At 37.2% G+C, this 21557-nt stretch overlaps 1 long non-coding RNA gene across 1 annotated transcript in view; it reads left to right on the forward strand.

Moving 5' to 3' along the window:
- LOC112542376 (uncharacterized) overlaps positions 1–20955 on the forward strand; it is a 110880-nt gene extending 89925 nt beyond the window's left edge. Inside the window, exons 4-6 of the long non-coding RNA XR_015796142.1 lie at positions 4421–4518; positions 5437–5602; positions 20641–20955. This is a non-coding gene — a long non-coding RNA (uncharacterized LOC112542376). The remainder of the gene's footprint in view (positions 1–4420; positions 4519–5436; positions 5603–20640) is intronic.
- Positions 20956–21557: the final 602 nt, after the last annotated feature.

The raw sequence follows: 21557 nt of genomic DNA on the forward strand, positions 1-21557 counted from the left end.
TTTCCCTGTTTCTTTCCATAGATTTATGTAACAATACTATTGAAACTAGGTAAATCCTTGGTGGAGTGTGGAAGCTATTGCCCAATTTCTTTGCTAAATATAAATGTTAAAATTTTGACAGCAACTCTGACAGAGAGATTACAAATTAAGTCACATTTAATAATTCATCCAGTACTATCTGGTTTTATAAATATGACAAGCTTCAGATAATATTAGATTGTTAGAGATCAGAGAAATTTGAATAGACCATTCTGGCTGTGAGGTCTGAATGAGGAAGAGCAGGCTAAGGTTCAAACCAAACAAGAGTGCCATTGAGTCCAGGATAGTACCAACTTTAGCTCTAGATAGGGTCATGCTCCCACTGAAAGGTCAGGCCCATAATCTGGGAATGTTCCTGATCTCACAGCTCCTGGTGGGATGTAGGAGGTTATCTGTTACCAGGAAAGTTTTCGCACAGTTTTGGTCTTTTCTTGAACAATTCCTTGTTGCACCCTTTCGAGCAATGGGAGATTTTGACAAGAGTTACTAAGTTCTTATCACCTCATACCCGGACTACTGTAATTTGCTTTATATGGAGTTGTTGTTAAAGACAATCTGGGGTAGAACATGAGTGTTTCCATGGTAATGATGAAAACGCATTACTATTCTATTACATTTGCATTGCAGAGTTATTTTGGTTGGTGGCTTGCTTCTGGGTACAATTCAAGATGCTGTTCATGACTCACATGCTTCAGGTCTCATTACCTTTGAGGCTACATCCAGATAAATTCTGCCTGCCCAAAACATGCATGCAGAGAATATATCTTAAAATTTCCTACTCCTTATAGGGATCTTTAAGATATATAGAAAAGCTTATTCATAGGCCCCCTCCTATGGAATAGCTTAACCAGTGAGACAAGGAGAAACTCCTTCTCTCTTAAAATTTTGGAGGTAAATAAAATGCTTTGGAGAATGAGCAGAGAAGGGAATGACTAGTATGTTTGTCCTAGGTTTGGAGATGGATACTGTGGGTAATAGGGACTTATTATCATTTGGTTTCTGGTTTGCACCATTTATATTCATTTTTGCTTGAATTATGGAAGTTGGATTTGTTCCATTGAATTAAACCACTTGGATTTGTTTGACTGAAATGGCATAGAATTATAAACAAATGATGAAAATGAGTCATAGGTGCTGCGAGACTATTGGAAAATGGGAAGCCTGCTTGCTACTATACGTAGCAAGTATAACTGAGAAATGTTAAAATATGGATGTGGTCTGCTTATGAAGTGTCTATGTGACTTCATTGTGTGTGTAATGGTCACACTCATGCCGATGGTTGGAAGAATGCCACTATTGTTCCCAGCACACAGGAAAAGTAAGAGTAAATGCAAAAATGACAGGGGCATTAGTGTGCCTTCGAAGGTGTTTAGCAGAATCATTATTGGAAATGTACTGTATATAAAGTGACAATGAGCAAATTTTTACATTTGCTGATTTTAAAAAAAATGACAAAGTGAATTGAAAGGCGATGTTTGGTTGCACAATGCAACAAGAATATATATTGCAAGTAAAACAAGAGTAGGAATAAATAAAATGGTTAGCAAAAGGTTCAATATTGAACAAAGACTAAGATAAGGATGTTTGTCTTTATTGATATAAACTTCCAGAAGCTTGCATGGATTATGGTTGTATGAAATACAACCAGTCAATCAGAAAATGCATGCTGTCCTCTTAGTTGCATAATCTATTTATGGTTAAATATAAAGAATAGTTCTGGTGATGTTAGAGAGTGTTGGATGAGGTTAAGTGTAGATGGGTACTTTGTAAGCAGATGATGCTGTATTGTTGGCTGAGAATTCAAATGATTTGCAGCAAAGGTTAGACAGACTGTTTGATGCAGTGAGGGTGTGTATGTGTGTATGCATATGTATGTGTGCTTTAGAGTCAGATTGAACTCTTGGCAGCTACTTGGAAAAATTCCTGCAGTTTTCTTGGTAACCTTTTCAAAAGTGGTTGAAAAAAATGGTTCTTCCTAGGGCTGAAAGAGAGTGACTGGCCCAAAGTGACCCAGCTGGCTTTATGACTAGAGTCATGGTCTCTCAGTTTCTAGTTTAATATCTTTAACCACTACACTCAACTGGCTCTCATGCAATGAGAAATACATATCTGAAAATTAATGTATTCAAGGCCAAGGTAATTTGTATTTGACAGGGAAAATAGAGTGTGCAATTGCAAGTTATACAAAAATAGTTAAAAACTACAGCAAGTAGATGAATTTTTGTACCTTGGCAGAAAGTTCACTAAAGATGGGAAATGGATGAAGAAATTGTAAGAAGTGCAAATTCATGTTACATGCAGTCTGTAATGAGGAATGAATGTTTGTCAAAAGGAGCAAAAAATGGTAATGCATAAGAATGAGCTCTTTGTTATATAATAGAGCTGGGTATGTCAGGAAAAATACAAAAGTTTTGTAAAGTGGGTGACGAAGCTAAAGTAGGAATATCCAACAGAATGAATGGAATGCAAGTGATGAAAATATCTGTGATGCAACTGAAGGGGAGGAATGCTGGTAGAAATATTTTAGAGATGCATACAGAGATAGTAGTGATATATTGAATGCAGTGGGAATGAGGTACTTAACAGGTGTGTTTGGTAAATGAAGATATGTGTTCATGAATGGATGAATGTGGAATGAATAGATGTTGAAAACAAAAGTGAGTTACCATATGAAAGAAGTACCTTAAGATGGTTTGGTCATAGTGAATGAGATTCAAATCAAAAGAAAAAAAAAATTAAGGAAGAGTGAATGGTCAAGAGGAAGGAGAAGACCAAGAAAGTCAGGTTGGATGATACTGATGAGGTCCTAAAAACAGAGATAATGGGGGGAAAAAACATATGAAGCATTGTTTAGAGCTGAGGGAAGCAAGAATGGCTTGTATGCAAGGATAGAAAGGTGTGGAGAAATAAAGTGAATAATATTGGTGCAAACTAATTTTAGCTAGGTTTCCTTATATTTTTCTTATGTATTTAATTTCTTTGGCTTAGTATTTCTTAATCCTCCTCTACAGACTGTATAACATTTCTTATCCCAAAAAAGAATAGTAGTGCTGGGTATTTATGTATATATGCACTTATTTATATTTGCGAAATAATTATGTTCCCAGTGCAATATTTTTTTCATGAATTAACACATGTATTTGTTCAGTTTTATATAAGGCACAATTTGCATTTTAATTTAATTTCCATTAGGCTGTGACAAACTGATGTTTAAAAAGTCTGCTTATTCTTTTACCATTCTAGCAGTTTATTCCAATCTATTCATCTGTCAAGGTCAAATTACATATTTATTTTTTATGGCTGAAACTGAGGTCTGTATCTGTTTTGTTGTATTCTAAACAGCATGGGCACTATTCCAGACTGGGACCACTGCCTGTGTAATCTTTTCCTCATAACCCCAGTTTGGTCATGAAAGGGATGGAGGGAGACTTAATTAACATCAACATATTTCAGAATCCCTACAATATTATGTTAACTAAAATGAACATTACACATTTATGACATGTTCAATTTAGTATGAAACATGAGGGAATAGGAAGATAGGAATATGACAACATGGCATTGTAAAACTATGTATTATTTCTTACAATGTTGCACAGTATATTGTACTAGTAATGAGAAATTCAACAGGAAATTTAGAACAGGAGTAGGCAATCTGTGTAGCCCAGCTACTGTTTTGGTTCCCAGAATATCCATATCATAGTGCTAACATTCACTGGCAAAAGGGCTGCCCTTTACCAGCAGGATTTGAGCAAAGTTTCACTAAAGTGGACTGACTCTTACAAAACACATAACTCTCCAAAGCTTCCCTAGTAGTGCCGCTATCCGATCTTGCACTCCTTGACACGTGGATCTTTGAAGACCAAATTAATCATTTAAAAGGAAGCTTCCCAAGTGAAGAAATGTTGCCTTCGCTATGTTAGGAAAATAAACATTCTGTGAGATATTATATTATAAAATATAGAGAGAGTAAAATGGAATCAAAATAAGATTTTTGTTCCTGGCAGCCTACCAGACCATTGAGAAGTTGGATACATGCATGATAATTTTGTGTCCCTGTACCTAATTTGAAGTATGTCCTGACAGATGAAATCTCAGATAAGTAGTCTTAAAAAAAAAAATCCACCTATAAATTCCTACCGACTGGGAAAGAATCTCTTGTATATTTGTCTGTTGTTTGCAGTATAGTTAGTTGGAGCATAAGAAATGACTTATTCAACTCTATCTACAAATAGTTGATCTCCTCTCTAAATATATTATTAGTGTTCCTTTGTTTCTCCTCCTCCCCCCTTTTTTGCGCTCTTTCTCTCTGTTGATGTATTGCTATGTTAATTATCACTGTTGTTGTTTGTGTATGTGCTGTTTTACTGATTTTTAACAGAAAAGGAAGGTGGGATACATCGTCTGTAATAAATAGAAGGAATAGGTGAGCTTAAGAAGTTTCTGCAAATGCAGCAAGAGAAAGACCTAAAAATGGAGGTGAGATTGATATGTTCTTAATCATCTGTCTGTCTACCTATCTATCTCTGGCCAGCCAGCCAGCCAGCTAGCTATCTGCTATCTCATCTAGTGATTCTAGGTAGCTTATATCATAAACCATAAACACATCACAAATAAAGACATATCAGTAGAAAGCAAGCCAAATTTTTATCTGAACAGTTACTATCAGTCATGCTGAACTCTCCACTCCAAAGGCTTTCTAAAAAAGTACTGTCTTCACAGCCATCTTAAATTATGTAAAGGAAAGGTTCTTTACAACCTTGGGAAGCAGAGTAGTCTAGAATGACGCCAATAGACTGAGAAGCTTTCTCAGTAGTGGGGGAACCCACAGTATGCCCTCTAATTCTATTTTTATTAAGTGGGCAGATTCTACCTGAAGCTGACTATCCCCAAGGAACTAAGGGTTTAAGCCAGAAAAGATACAATTCAAAAGTTTGCATTAAACAGTTAAAGTTTGGTGCCAGTTGGTCGGTACAACTGCATTTTTGCTAGTTGTAGCTTCTGAATCAAGTTGAGGGCTGCCTCATGTAAAGTGAATTACAGTATTCCAAGTACAAGAGGATAAAGATGTAAATTACTGTCACCAAAGCTTCCTTGTTATGAGAGGTTGCAACTGGTGTACCAACAAAAGCTGGACAAAAGCCTTTGTGGCCATAGCCTCCACCTCTCTTACAGAAGGTGTTGTGATTCTACGAGGAGCCCATATTGCACATGTGCACAGGGTAGGGGCACTCTTTAAGAGCTAGGGAGGGAGCTGGCCTGAAACTAGAAGGTTTCTGAACAAACAGCAGGTCTATTTTGCTGTGATTTACTGTAAACCTGTTATGTCCCATTCTGACTTTCACAACCTCCAGGCACTGGGTCAAGACATTCATTACATTTCTTGTTCAACCCTAGATGAAATGTTATCCTCCAACCAATGCGTGAACTTCCCCAGCAGTATTATTGAAAGACTGAAGAGAATGGTGGAGAGGGATGAAACCTGTTCTATTTCAAGGTAGCAGACACAATTGCCAAGAAGCAGAAGCAGATAACAGCAAAGTTGAAAACAAAGACTTAGCAGGTAAAGTACCATTTGTAGTCTGAGAAGCAAAAGAGTAGTCTAGTTACAGTTCCAAAAGTCACAAAGCCAAATTGGGTAGTCAGCCAGTCCAGAAGTCAGGAGTTCAATAACAGGATATACACATGACACAAGCTAGGTTTTCAGATGGTTGTTTTCCAACAGAGAGTGAAGGCAAAGCAAGCTACATAAATCTCTCTGCTGGCAGCTGACAGCAATTATTCAGGTCTCACCCTTTGTTTTGCAAGGAGTCTCCTTGATTTATGCTGTTCTGCTCACCTCTGAGTGCATCTGGATCTGGGGCTTGGGAGTCTTGCCTCATCATCTGACTGCTCCAGCTGATCAGGAGATGCCTGTGGCTGATCAGCCTCAGATGCATAATGCCTTAATGATTCCTGAGGCTGACATTCCACAGACTCAGCTGGAGCAACATTGTCAGAATTAGAGTCAGAGTCAGACTCTGAATTGTGGCTCATGACAAGACCAAGGAGTTCAATCTCTCTTCTGCAACCAACAATTATTATAATCACCTATTCGGAAAAGAGTGAACCCACTCTAAAACAGTGTGTCTAGCTTCCAACCCTCATAGACAACCTAAAAGGATACCATGAGAGATGATAATGTTGCTGAGAGATCAAACAGGATGAGTATAGATGGACTCCCCCCATATAGGTCCTACACAGGTCATCTACAGGAATGACCAATGAATTATCCATCCCATGTTCAGACCTGAAAGTAGGCTGGAAGGGATCTAGATAAGCTATTACATCTATCCATCCTCTGTAATTACTTCCCAACCATATTCTCAACAAATTTCTCCAAAAAGGGAAATTTGAGACAAGCAATACTTGTTAAGGAAGACCAATCCCCATCCCTTGTCTTCTTTATGAAAGCTCACACAAGCCAGTTAGGGCAGGGACCAAGCCTATAGGTAATGAAGTTCATCTCACAAAGAACTCAGGCTACTTCTTCAGAGCACCCAGGTATGAAAGAATCCAGTTAACCTTTCCAGATATTACTTCTTACGTTACATGACATCATATTCTGTTCAGCAAGCATTTAATTCCAAATAAGTATGAGTTATTTTGTTCAAAAATGCCTTGCAAAAAGGTCATAGAAGCCTGAAGGAAGCTCTTCCAACCCACAAAAAGGGAGCAGGTAATCTGAAAGATTGCTGCCAAACAGTGAATACAATCTGGGCAGAAAAATCTTGGCACTTCACTGCCCTTATCAGTACAATGTAGACTCAAACCTGGACTTATGCTCATGTTTGGTGATATTCACACTTGCCAGCATTGCTCCAGATGTCTCTTCTGATGTTTCTTCTCCTAAGAAACGCCCTTGGATTGATGCACAGGGAGTGGCTGCTTTGGCACAATGCTGCCAAGTGCATTCATCTTCTCTGTATTCCAGAGACTGTCTAGGAACTCATCTGTACTGCCCACCAAATTGTTGGGAATGTGTGGCATGCTGGAGACCAATAGGATCTATTAAATTCTTTGGGTGGACCATCTTCAAAAAACCTTCCCACTCTGAGGTTTGGCAGTGCCAACTAACTTCATGGAGGGCAGAAAGTGCTCTGATCATGGCAAAACATGTGTGGTAATATCCTTCAGTTTCAGATCACATTCCAAATACTCTGAAGAAAAGGCTAGGTGTTGTATGTAGCCCCAGTGCATGTCAGGCACACAGATTCAGAAGAAACCCATAGTTTTCAAGAAACCATGAAATCCCAAGTAAACCGGACCAGACAAAATACTACAACCCCAAAAACTGGACAGAATCAATTACTAGCTCAGCAGTAAGGTCAACAGTTCAGGCAGGATGGTGCTGAGCAGCACGGAAGATAGTACACCAATATTTTTTCCAGCTTATCCTTATGCCTCATCTTCAGTCATGTTTGGAAAAGAGTACTTGGTTACCATCAACTTCTCTTTGAGAATCATTGCCAGCCCTCTTCACCAGCTTTGGTTGGGGCTGACAGAGCATATAGTTTCAGCTTATAAATGACTTGTTAACTGCAGTAACTACATTTTACTGCATAATCTCCCAACTGCAATTTGCTACTGTGGTTAATAAAATAATCAGTAATATTTTAAATTTCCAGCTGATAAACACAAGTTGGTAAAAATTCTAACTGTTTGTAGTATTCTGTAACCTTGGTTTAAAAAGGATAGAATTATAGATATATTATTATAAACCTGGGAATGTAGTCAGCAAATATTGTCTTACTTAAATATCCCATTTCCTTTTGAATTAAGATAAAATGCAATATAAAATTGCAACACACTCTTTCGGGATAAAAATAAATGTCCTCTTTTCATGAGACAAAAGGACTTGAAATCTTAAATACCATCTAGATTATTCTAAACATACTTGGGAAAGCAATTAAATCAATGGAATAAATTTATATTTTCTTATAGGTTCTTTCTGTGGAGCTATAAATGCCATACACCATGGTAAATAAGTAAATTATCTAGTTCATATTCTAATCAGGAAAAGAATGCCTGGTATTATTTCCTTTCATGATTAGTTTTTAACTTTCAGTTTTGCTTTTCAAATGTTTTATTTCATTCTACTAATTTTTGAACTTAATCACACTTACCAGCATTCTGTTTCATTCTTACTGAGAAAACATGTTTAATTTCTTTCTCTGTTTTGAATAAGAAAATACAGTAAATAAATAACAAAATGTCCCTCCATGTAAAAATTAGTTTTTTGTTCATTTTTGAATTGTAGTTATATATGAACATTGACCAAGATGTGATTATGGATTGTTAAAAAAAATATCCCTGCCCAAATTCCTCCTCTGATTTAAGAGTTCTGACTCAACCTCCCATTTGCGGTACAGATGCTTGAGATCTGCATTGAAAACATTGCCAGTTAATCAATAAAAACTTATTGGGCAAGGTGGGGGGACCCTTAACACTAAATTTTCACATGGAGGGACATTTTGTTATTTAGTTTTTTTTTTAATTTACATAGCCCCCCATCTCAAATATATGACTGTGGGAGGCTCACAGCAATTAAAAACAATATAAAAAACAATAAAAAACTTAGATATAAAAATGGTATAAAATCATATAAAAACCATATAAAACATATGCTCCATCCATAGCTGAAGTACCCAAAATCCATCAAAAATAATCAGCACAGCCACCGTGGATAACCCTGCATGCTGCTTTATAGCACTGCTTTGAAGGCTGCCCAACAGATAAAAATATTGTTTATATAAGATGGTTTATGTCATCTGGAGAAGCTTTTCACAAACTTCCTTTTATCAGCAATTTGTGTTCAATAACACAGATTCACTGAGAACATTTCACATATGTTCTGACATAACCTGATGGTACATATTCTGAAACTGTTAGCTTCTTATATTATGCCTGCTTAAAATACACATATACAAGCTCTCCACTTATTAATTTGTTCTCTGATTCTTTTCATGCCCTGGATGTTGCAATGAAATGATTGAAGAAAATAGTCTTGACTATTTTCTCCACATTATCTACAATGCTTTCATTAACCATGATATTATTTTTCAAGTATTGTTTATGAAAACATTTGACTTTAAAATAGCTTTAGGAAATGAGATTAATTTTGCAGTATGTTGTTCAGTTCCTCATACAAAGCATGGTGTGTCCCCATTGCTTGTCTTCTTTATTTGTCAGGCACTAGCCAATCCTTAATTCACGTTTGTTTCTTTTTTAATTAGATTTGTTTTGGGTTAGCTTATCATATCAAAAGAAAAGAAGTCTAAATAGTTAGCTATTGCATAGCTCCACTAGCACTTCTGCCTGCCTCACTCTAAGGCTGGAAAAACTTGCAAAAACCTAAACATATTTGCAAACCTTTACAGCCTTATAAATGAGCTGAGAAGAACAGAGAGTTCCTTTCTAAGGCCTCTCCAGCCCTGCTCAGCACTTAGGATATTGTGCAAGAACTTGCTGAGGCTGAGAGAGAAAGAAGAATATCTATAGTTACAAACCATCAGCAGATTGGAGAGGTCACTACAGACTTATAAAAGAAATTAATTTTTAGCCCGTCATGTAAACAGTCTGGGGGAGAAAAATTGAAAAGCTTCAAAGAGACCCCACCTTAATGAACTCACTAATAAAAGAGGGCTGGAGGGTTCCTGTATCAGTTCTCAAGATTCTGTACTCTAGCCACTAATTCTTGGCATTAAACTCATTACTAGAAAGTCCATGTGAATCTTGCTTCCTTGATCATGCTCTACACTATTGGAGCTTGTCTGATAAATACAGAAAAGATCTTGGAATTATTGATTGAAGCAGAATATGCCTGTGATATGATATGGCTGCAAAAAAGACAAATATATGTTTACTCTGCATCAGTAGAACCATAACTGCAACATCATATCAATTAATAGTTCTATTCTACTCTAACCCTAATCCTAACTTTTCCAGCTTTTACTTATACCTTTAGTGAATAGCAGGTACAACAGGAACCTTAAACACTAAGTGGGATGGCTCAGGACCAGCAATCCTCTTTTCCCATAATAGACTGAACAGTCTTGTTAAAAGGGCAGTACATTTCCAAAATTCCATACATACTAAACTCAACTTTCCTAACTTCCTTGCAAATGCATAATACTACTTGGCATGGCATAGAGTTCCAGGTAGCAGTTCCTCAAGGCCCCTTCCTTTTGAACTGGATCTCTAATCAGCTTCTCTCAGCTTTTCTTCCGCTTGGCCCTCCCTTTTGAAGAAAGTGAGAGTCTGCTTCAAGTAATCTGTCACCTAACCTTGATGATCATCAAGCAGGTTCCTTTGTACCCTAGGATAAAATTCATCTGGCCATGCAGATTTAAACTCATTCAGAGTGACCAAGTTTCTGTGAGTCAGAAGTTTCAGTTTTACTGCTCTTCAAATATTCTCTCCTCAGAGAAGACTGAACTAAAAGAGGATTATGTAATTCTGCCTTTTCTTTGTTACCAGTAACATTGTGTGATCTGCATTGAGCAAGTGGTTCATGTCTTGCCTTTTGTTTTGATAACGGCAGAGGCCCTTTCTCTTGCTGCTAGCAGTCTTCATCAACCTCAGCTCATTTTGTGTTGTAGCACTTCTAATGCCATCTCTGTAGTTCTGATGATTTCCTGATAATCTTCTTGGTGCCCTTTCCCTTTTTCCATTTCCTGTTTTATTTTTACTTTATCAAGTAAAATGATACTTCCCTCCCCCTCTCCCCTTCCTTCCCCTTTGAAAACAGAGATTAGCTCTTATTCCTGTGCATTATACCACTTTACCCAAGCCCAGTCAAAATTCCTGAGTCAAAATTCATAGAGTTTAGGATACTATGTGATTCAGAAGCCAGATCAATTCTTGTATGGATCAGTCTTTAGATTCCATATACAAAAGAGAAATTTGACTTCATTTAATAACTCATCGCAAAGTAATTTAAGGAAACAAACCAAATGCCATTCTAATTTTTTTTTAAAAAGTGAGGGGAACTACATATTTCCATCCTTAATATTTGAGAATGAGCTGTATGAATTATTAGTTCCATGCACTAACTGCAAAATATATCAATTAAGCTTGTACACAGAAAGAATAAAATCTCTCTAAGTACAGTAGAACATTTCATTTACATTTGCTAGACATTAGGTTACAGGTCTTTCATCTAAATAACCAAAAATTATGACTACATAAAATGATAGCCCTTAATAGGTACCAATTAACATTTTATTCTGGTGCAAGATCTGCTATTAAAGCTATATGTTGGAAAATGTTCATGAATAATTTTATTTAATAGAACCAAAGTTTAAGCTGAATGCTTATCATGCTGACACTATTGTCAACTTACAAAGGCTGACAATAGACAAATATGATATAATTTTAGGAGCATTGTACCTATGGCAGTAAACTCAAACATGTGATTTGGTTCACCATCATGAAAATTGTCCATTAAATTACCTTGTCTATGACCCAAGTGCTCACTCAACCTCAGTGTAATCATTCTTATCTTTGTCTAGGGCTATACTGTTAGACAGATAAATCCAATTAAATCAATCTTACTTTCAGTTTAATGAGAATAGAAAAACACTGCATTTTGGACAAAAAAATAGGAAGCTATCTGGAGTACTCCTATTTTGTTTCAAGAGTCACAGTGCAAGGTTTCCTCCAGCAAGTGTTTCCCATTGCTGGAGATGGCTTCATCCATTGTATTAAGTCAGTTTGCAACTGCTTCTTTGAAAAGCAAAGGAAAAGGTTCCTCTGCTTTAAGTTACATAAGAAAAAAATATAATTTTTCCAAAATTAAGAATTTTGGAAGCTGAGCAGTCTATATATAAGTATAGTAAAGGACCGTCTCATTCCCGTTACATCAACCCGTCCCACCCGGTCATGCAGAGAGGGCATACTACGGACCCCGTCTGCAAGAGAATTTCATCTGATGGGGTCTAGGAGGTGAGCCTTCTCTGCAGCAGCCCCTGCCCTTTTGAACACTCTTCCCCCAGAAATTAGGTTGGCCCCCTCCCTCTTAGACTTCAGAAAAAAACTGAAGACTTGGTTTTGTTATTATGTATGGGGTGGGGATGGGAATGGTCACTTTTGGGGATGGCTGATTCCCTAGTCCTGCCTGACCAATATTATCTGGTCACAGGCTGCAACAATACCACCATTGCTTGGATTTTATCATATTTAATAATTGTATTTTAGGCTGTATTGTTTATGTTTTTATTGGTTTTAAATTGTTTGGTTGCGAACCGCCCAGAGTGCCTCCTTGTGGGGGAGTTGGGCGGTGATATAAATTTGATTTATAAATAAATAAATAAATAGTAAATAAATAGTTTTAGACATATTTCACAGAAGAACTATGGGACATGGCAGAGTATTCCCAAAACAATTCCTATGGCCTTATACGCACATCCAAATAAGATCAGGGTTGGTTGGCATCAGCACCTGGCATTCTTAAGCAGTTGCATGGTACCAACATCTCTTTTAGTTGTGAAATTGCTCCATGCTCTGCTTCTGCTTTTCTAATTAACTATTAGCATAAGCATATTGCCAGCAAACTACAACCCTGACGCAGCTATGCCTTGCCTAAAAGAAACCAACCTTTGCCGGTTTGCTGTGCTGCACTGGTTGCCAATCTGTTTCCAAATGTTATTCAAGATACTGGTTGTCATCTTTAAAGACTCTTGAAACAAAATAGAAGTACTCCAGGTTGTTTGCTATTTTCAAGCTGTACAATTTTAGAAGGCATGGCACAGGGATTCATACTTTACCCATAAAGCAAATCTCGTTTCCCCAGTACTCCGTTTCCACAGAAGTCAAAGCATGTTTTGAATTACATCAATATATCCTGAGACCTTTTAAGCTTCTGGGTGCATTTACCCTTTTTGTAAACATAATTAAATATTAAAATTTCATGATACTCTGCCTATGTTTGACAACTGCAACAAGCAACCCACAGATTAATAACTTACAAAAAATTCAGTATATCAGGCAAAGCAGTACAAAAGTTCCTTCAAATACAGATTGTCTTTAAGCAGTGATAAATAAATTAGTTTCTACTTCTGACTCTAAAGTCAACAAGGTTAAGTCTAACAAGATGAATGGAGTTGGCTGAGTTATGGACTATTTTTTTCCTGCTGAACAAAGAGAAAAATATTATTGCTGCTAAGAAATTTCCCTTAAAAGAAATACTCCAAAAGCAAAAGAAAAAAGAAAAACAAAATTTAACCAAAGGGATTGAAACCTGTTTAATACTTTCTGGTGATTTCAACTTATAGTAGAAATTCCTGTAACAAATACAATGGAGCTTCTACTGAAAACATTCCCTCATACTTTTCCTTAACCATAACAGCTAGTTAGGTTTATCCCACATTCTGATATAATTAGCTTAGTAGGCAATATATGCAACTCAAAACTGAATCATGTTCTTGGTGTTCTCTGAGGTGGCTTCTTTTCCTGCAGATGTTTCATTACCAGGCTAGGTAACATCATCAATGAGGGAGTAGAGTTTCCTGTCTGTTCATATGTGGCAGCTTGCCTTACCAACCTTGAGTGGAGCATTGTCTCTTCCTTGGTTGCTTTTTGGGTGGGTTATTATTTCTTCTTTTCTTCTTCTTGTTGGTGGTGCTGGCTTCTGCTTATCTATGTGATTGTTAATAGATGTGTGACGAGAAGGGATATGTTTAAGTCTATTTTCTATTCTTAACCTTCCTTTCTTAAATGGTTTGCATCACCCAGAACTTGAATGGTTTGCAGTATCCCAGAAGTCCAATAAACCCAAACTCCAAAAAGGAAAAAATAAATTATCTATAAAATATATCCCAAAATAATGGCTATCTACCATTAGATAGATAGCGTCTATCCATACGACCACAATTACAGAATTAGCACACCCATGAAAAGAATTCATCTTCCATATATCAAAACATCTCTGAAACTACCAACAGATTACTGCAACCCTTAGGCATCACGTAGCCCATAAACCAATAAAATCTATCCAAAGCATCCTAAGCAAGCCCAAAGACCAATCGACAAAGAAGACAAAACAGGAGCCATTTACAACATAAGGACTGTGAAAACCACCATATGGGAAAGAAAATGGAGAGAACACATTCATGAACATCAACTGCAGTCAGAGGACATGAAGAAAACTTCTTAATTTCACAGCATAATGATAAGTTCAACCACAATTTCAAATGGGAAACTGTAGACATCTTAGGCAAGCCAGGTCCAAAAATGCAAGAGCATTCTTAGAGGGCATGGCACTATGATGAAGCAGGCATTAATAGATTCATTGAGATAAGCTCCAGCTAAAAACCATTCAAGAAAGGAAGCAACCAAAGGAAAGAGACAGAGTTAAACACATCCTTTTTCATCTTACAACTATTAACCAATACCCAAATAAGCAGGTACCAGCATGGATAAACAAGAACAAGCAAAGCAGAGATAATACCTCACCCAAAAGCAATCAATCACATGGTTACGGCTACCATCTTGACTTTTTCTTTCTTTTATATTCTTGGTCCAGGCAGTTGTCCTTTTTTGCTATTTCTTCTTTTGTTGTCTCCCTTTTCTCTCAAACTCTCAACTTCCAGCAAATTATACTTTAAGGATACCAGTTATGGCATCAGCAATTATAGTCTAACCTTTGGGCAAAGAGTATTGAGATTGGCCTGGGAAGCTGGTGGATGGAACTAATAGCAGTATTGATCTACTACACTAGCCAATGAAAGAGAGGGGGTGTAAATCAGCAGTTCATGTGTCCTGTGGAAACCAATAATGATTATTTTATTTTATTTTATTTTATTTTATTTTATTTTATTTTATTTTATTTTATTTTATTTTATTTTATTTATTTATTAGACTTGTCCCCACCCATCTCCCCACAATGGGGGACTCTGGGCGGCTACACTAGATTATAACATCTAGTGTAGGAGATCAGATCTTGGGAATGCACCAGTGGTACAGCAGTACCTACTCCTGAACATAAATAATATTATATCCCCTTTTCATCTTAAGGAAGTTTAGGAAGAAATCACCAGTAATTAATTTTTGTAGGCTAATGGTACATGATTCTTTACGTCTTTCATGTACCTTTTCTTAAAGGCATCCTTATTTTTATTTATTTTTTGCTGTTTGTTTCTTTTATAGGAAGAAATATATGTCTAATTTACTAGTAAATGTCTAATCTGCTTTCTTTAGTCTGGAGAATAGGTACAGCTTTCAGAATATGCAAGTTACTTTGCATGCAAACTCTGTATTTATATATTTAAATCTTCAAAATTGAATAAGTTCGTTAGTGCTTCATAGATTTCATATGATTATATATATATATATAAATTTTAGTTCTCTGCTCCAACTACCTCCTGTTAGTTGGTATATCCATAAGCATATGTAAATCCCTGTGTTCCATATAATTATTTTTTTAAGTAAGAATAAAAGTAAACAAAGAGGACTGTTCTTGCATGAAATAATGTCCTCTGGGGAGCTGTGAATATGATAAATGTAGTAAACATTTACGTATTATTCTGATAAAAATGCAATCAACAGCTTGAATACCTCATAGCAAACTTTGGAATTATAAAATAAGAGACTGCAACATGGTTTCCAAACAACCCTTATTAGAGTGTCCTGAAGACAAAATAAATGGAAAGATGACACAACATCAGGACAATTTCTTTCAAAGAAGCTATCCTATAAGAGACCTGTATTCAATTCATATCATGAAATGTATCACTGCATGTTTAGATGCAATGTATTAAAATTAGAAGTTTATGGAACAATCAAAATTGCTTTTTAATCAATTGTAAAGAACGTGATTTAGAAAGTGATTTTTATTATTGATCAGCTTTATTATTGATACCAGGGAAAATCCCAGAAAAAAATAATCAAGCTGTGGGTTTGCAAGGACTTAGAAAGAAACAAGATATTTACTAAAAACCAACATTTGTTTGTTAAAAAAATAGGTTGTGGTAGACATTTTTTTTTAAAACAAAGTGATTAGTAGTCCAAGGGAATGCTGATTATGTACTTACAAAGTTGATCATAGCCTTGGCCTTGATTAAATGGAACAATGTGGGATGGATGGTCCCATGAACTCACAGCTGGTTGAAGAATCATACCTAATGTGTGCCCTTGATAGATTAATATAAACATGGAGGGAGGTATATAGTGTGGTACCTCAGGGTTCTGTCTTGGGCTCAGGGCTCTTCATCATTTTTATAAATGAGTTAGATGAGGGGATAGAAGGAATGCTAATACAGTTTGCAGATGACATAAAGCTGGTGGGAGGGGGAGGAGATTGCTAACATGTTAGAAGATAGGCTCAACATTCAAAAGGATCTTGATAGACTTGAATACTGGACCTTATAGAACAAAATGGTGTTCAATGGTATGAGATGTACAGTTCTGTGCTTAGATAGGAAAACAGATACATAAATACAGGATAGGTGGTATCTAGCTCAGCAACTTGTAAGAAGGATCTGTGTGTCCTAGTACACCATAGATTAAGTATGAGTTAGCAATGGGCTACAGCTGCCTAAAGAGCTAATGGGCTGTATCAATGGAGGTATAATGTTGCAGTCATGGGAAGTGATAATGCCATTCTAATACTGCAACTGTCAGACTGCGCTTGTGTCCAGTTTTGGTCATCACAAAAGAAGAAGGATACTGTGAAGAACTGGAAAGAGTATGGAGAAGATGGGAGGGTCTTAGATGCAAATTCTATGAAGTACAGTTTAAAAAACTGGATATGTTTAGCTAAGGAGAGACATGGTAGCAGTCTTCTAATACTTATAGAGCTGTCACAGGGAAGAGGGTGTGGATTTATTCTCCATAGGGCCCAAAGTAAGACAGAAACCAATGGGTAGAAATTTGAGTGAGAGAATTTCATGGCTCCTGGAAATATGGGTGCTCCATAACTGGAAGTGTTCAAACAGCCATTTGTGTGGCATGGTCTGAGGATTTCTGCCCGGGGCAGGAGCTTGAACTTCAAGGTCCCTATTAAAGCAGTGTTGTCCAAACATGGCCACTTTAAGATCCAAACTGCTGTATGATTTTATGATCTGAATCCCTCCATTAATTGATTTAAAAAACAAGCATTTAGGATGCAAGGAAGAATTTTCTTTCAACACATATTTGTGAAGTGTTTTATTGAACATGACATTATGTCTTTTCACCACTTTTGAGCTGATTGGGAGGTATACAGGTTTATGAGCAAATTTATGAGACCATGTCTCTAAACATATGCCCATTCAGGCTCCAAAAGCTTCTATTTCCATAGCTCTGGCTATGGTCATGATAATCTCCTTCATTTTCTTGGTGTCCACAAGTCCTTATAATAATAATATATGCTCTTTCCCATACTTTGTATCCAAACTCCTATTCTAGGAGGAAAGGTCCTACCTGAAGGTGTATACCCTGAGCAAGATAGTCTGTTTTATAACCCCACTTCTAGCATGTCTGCCTTGATAGCTGGTCATCAACATTAATCTCCATGCAAGTTGTAATGGAGGTGAGTACAGGGCTTGATAGAAAATTTACATAATATGTCATTATTAGAACAGCAAATAACAACAGCAATAGTACACAGATATTGATCCAACTAGAGTGACATGCAAATATGAAAGCTGGAATGCATTCTCTGTTGGAAAAGAACCTTGAGTTCTTTTTAATAATCTGGGCTGTGCATGTCTGGAATATATATGTATAGAAAATTAGTGACAATATGTCACTGCACTATCCTTGGACTGATCTTATGTCTTGAGATGGCTCAACTAAAGTTCTGCCCTTATTAAATATATTGGAAATAGTTGTTCTGTACAGTATAGGTACATAATCCAAACTGCTGACATATTAAAGCAGTGTTGTCCAAACATGGCCACTTTAAGATGAGTGGACTTCAACTCCCAGAATTCCCCAGCCAGCCATGCTGGCTGGGGAATTCTGGGAGTTGAAATCCACTCATCTTAAAGTGGCCAAGTTTGGACAACACTGTATTAAAGCATCCCTATTTAAAATAAATGCATCACCGTTCAGGTACAAATAAGTAATATTTCCAGAGTAATTATATGTTAGGCCTACTAAGTGGGTCAGACCCATCACAGCTTTCTGCACTTACTTTACTCTGAATTGCATAAGGTAAAACAAAACCACTCTTATCTTATTCGAACAGTTCAATTCCTGGCTTCTTGTTTAATCTACCATTGGTGCCTGTGGCTGAAGTCATTCCAGGTATTGTTAGACATCTTTGTACTTGGTTTCTGATCAAGAGATATCTATAACCTCATTCCCTAAAGGCCCTTGGATGCTACAGTGATAAAGCTGACACTGTTACTAACCTTGCTAGGACAATAAGACAAAGATTTGCTTCTCTGCATCTCTTTAGTATCTTCTACAATATGCAGTGGGAATGGTGAATCATATTTGTGCTCCATCTCAGTTGGGCATGATGGAGGTATCTGTGACAGTTTTCTGTTGACCTAAAAGAAAATGAAATGAAAATATATATATATATCTAGGGAAATTACACGTATTTTTAAAAGCATGCATTTGGAGGTATATTCAGAATACTTGAGAGAAAATAATCTCATCTGCTGTGGCTGTTCAGTGCAGCCCGTCAGTCATATCAGTACTTCAAGGTCATGGTACAATGGAATGCCAACAAGCTCTGGCTCTTTGCTCAGCTATTAGGAAGTAGAAAAGTGAAGGCTGGAATAGTACACCTTGTTCCCTTGTTCTTTGGAGAGCTTTTTGACATTGACATTGATTACAGGATAGCTATGTCAAATATATATCTGATTATATTGAAGCACAACTGTAACTAGATTAGGATACATATTATCAAGGGTAGCTATATTGGTTTCACCATATATAAGAATCAAGATAATATTTATTGATCATCAATGCTATTGGACAAAAGTAAAACTGGTGATGTGAATCTTAAAAAGCACCATTTAAAATGTTGCTATTTCAACACATGAAAATAACTATTGTTATCAATTGCATCTTTATCGTGTTCAGTGTTTTAACTTCTGAGTCTAGGTATACAAACACATTTAGGTTTGATTTCTTTTATCCTGGTTCTCATGAACAAAGAGGCAGAAGGAAAAGGCAGAACAGTGTGGGGTGGTGATGCCCCAGGTGCAATTAGAGGGGCAGGCAGTCACCAACACTTAATGAGGACACAATAGAAGTGGGGTGACATGAGACACAGCATGTGTCACCACAAGCTCTGATGCATCATTCAAAACTTGGCAAGAAATTGATAACCCTACTGCCAAAATGTCTTGGTGTCCCTACGAAGTTCTGGGGTTGCATGCAAAGTTTGGTGATGCCATAGTGATGTAGGCAGTTGCCGATGTTTCTCTGCTATCCTGCCACATACAATACCCAGACAGATATTTTGTTCTTTTAGCAGACCCTGAAAATAGAAGAGTATTGGTGGGTGGGAATGGATAGGAATGAAGCCAGATATGCCCACACAGTTAACAAGTGCATACAATACTGTTTGTTATTATACAAGATTAGTGCAAAGTGTATTTACATGACATCTACCTTTTTTTGTTGTTGTTGTTTTGTGCCTTTGAGTCAGTCTTGACCCCTGGCAATTGCCTGAACTAGTCCCAGCAGTTTTCTTGACAATGTTTTTCAGAAGTTGTTTGCCATCACCACCTTCCTAGGCCTGAGAGAGACTGGCCCAAGGTCACCTGCCTGGCTTTGTGCCCTAGGCAGGACTAGAACTCATGGTCTCCTGGATTCTAGCCTGGTGCCTTAACTGCTACACCAAACTGGATCTTATATCTACTTATAGTGAGCATTAACATGTACGCTAATACATCTAACTATACAGTGCATTAACTAAACTTAACTAAAAGACTTAAATTTATACTCCTTTACTTTATAAAACAACGACTTAGCTGCTAATTTATGCCTCCTCCCACACCTATTTATCTTTAGCACAGATGTAGGAATGCTAACAATTTCTCTCCTTGCCCAGTTATCTAGCCCCACCACCTATGTTTGCTATCCTCCACCTACAGTCCAGGGCTGTCTGTTCCTTTCCTCTGGCTCTTTTTGCAGATTCCTTCTTTAACTTCAGCTGCCTCAGGCTTTTTCTAGTTGTTCTCCCTGGCTACAGATCCTCCAGCTACTTGATTTCCCATCTTTCGCCTCCTCTGCATCATATCCAATCACCTTTCACTCCAGCAGCATCTCCTGCCAAACCTAGAATAACCCCCCTCCTTCTGTCTACCTGCTATGGCTTATTTAATATTTCTTGCTTTTGAAACCTATATGTCAACTTGCAAGTGATACTAAGGACTTTAAATTTTTTCTTTTCTCTGCAACTGCCTATGTGCCCAAGCTGTGCACTTTACAGTCAGACCACTACAGATAAAAAATATTGACCTTGACACTTGCACATAACATTTTTCAGTTTCAGGGCAGTTCATCCTTCTGCAAAGGGATCACATGTTTTCCCATGGGAAACAGGAACAGCTGTTATGTTGGCAAGAAGGAGAAATGGTGGGCAAAACATAGATTCCAGATTCTTGTTATTGGTTCCAGGAGAGCCCAGAGCAAAATTGTTGAAGTGAAGGAGAGCGGAAGTTCTGGAGAAAACCTGCTGAAGGAAGAAGAGAATCAGTGACGGACAATGTAGTCATCATATATGTGAAGGAATATTATGCTGACCTTGGAGATAGAGAAGAATGAGGCAGCCATTAAGGAGAGACTTTCAGAAAATATTGCAAAGTCCTGAAGAAGAAAGTGTGAGAAACTCAAAATAACCCTACCTTAATTTTGTTTAGTATAAAATGGGACAGAAAGAAACATGTATAGCTTTCAAGATTCTGTTATTCCACCCTACCACAATAAAGAGCATTCCTGGAATCCCTGGCATGCCTTTTTCTTGATCTTGTCTACCTCAAAGGGCTGTCAAAAGATGACTTCCACTGGAAGCTGAAGGAACCAGTAGAGAGAGATTATGTTTGGCCTCCATTTTAGGAGAAAATGCCTAGCTAAGAAAGAGAAAGCTATAAGTGTTATTACCTCTTACTTAACTTCAAATAGGGAGTTGCAACAGAGTACAGAAATAACAATGGATATACAGTATATACCTTGAACCAACGATGTCACTTCCTTATGTGTCCAGGAGAAAGAGTGTTAATTTTCCACTCATTAGTTAGATATTCATAAATTGTGCCTATTTCTTGACTGTCCCTGTAGAAAGGGGGGGATGAGGGGGGGAGATATGAAGGGGCAGGAAAAGGATTGAGTTATTTACCCTGCCTGAAAATGAAACTAAGTGCTTACCTTTGCTTACTATGATAAAAAAGGAGGAAAAAGTCACAAGAAATGTTCTGTATACTGTGAGTAGGATCATATCCTGTAAATCCACAGAGTTGTCATGACATGTGCAATCCATGTTGCATGTTCACCCTTGATGCAGGAAAGTGTATGTATAAGAGGAGTTACAAATGAAG

The sequence above is a fragment of the Python bivittatus genome, unplaced genomic scaffold, assembly GCF_059951505.1.
Source record: "Python bivittatus isolate LINGU-HERP-01145 unplaced genomic scaffold, Pbiv_v1 ctg000340_np1212, whole genome shotgun sequence".
NCBI classification, from domain to species: domain Eukaryota; kingdom Metazoa; phylum Chordata; class Lepidosauria; order Squamata; family Pythonidae; genus Python; species Python bivittatus.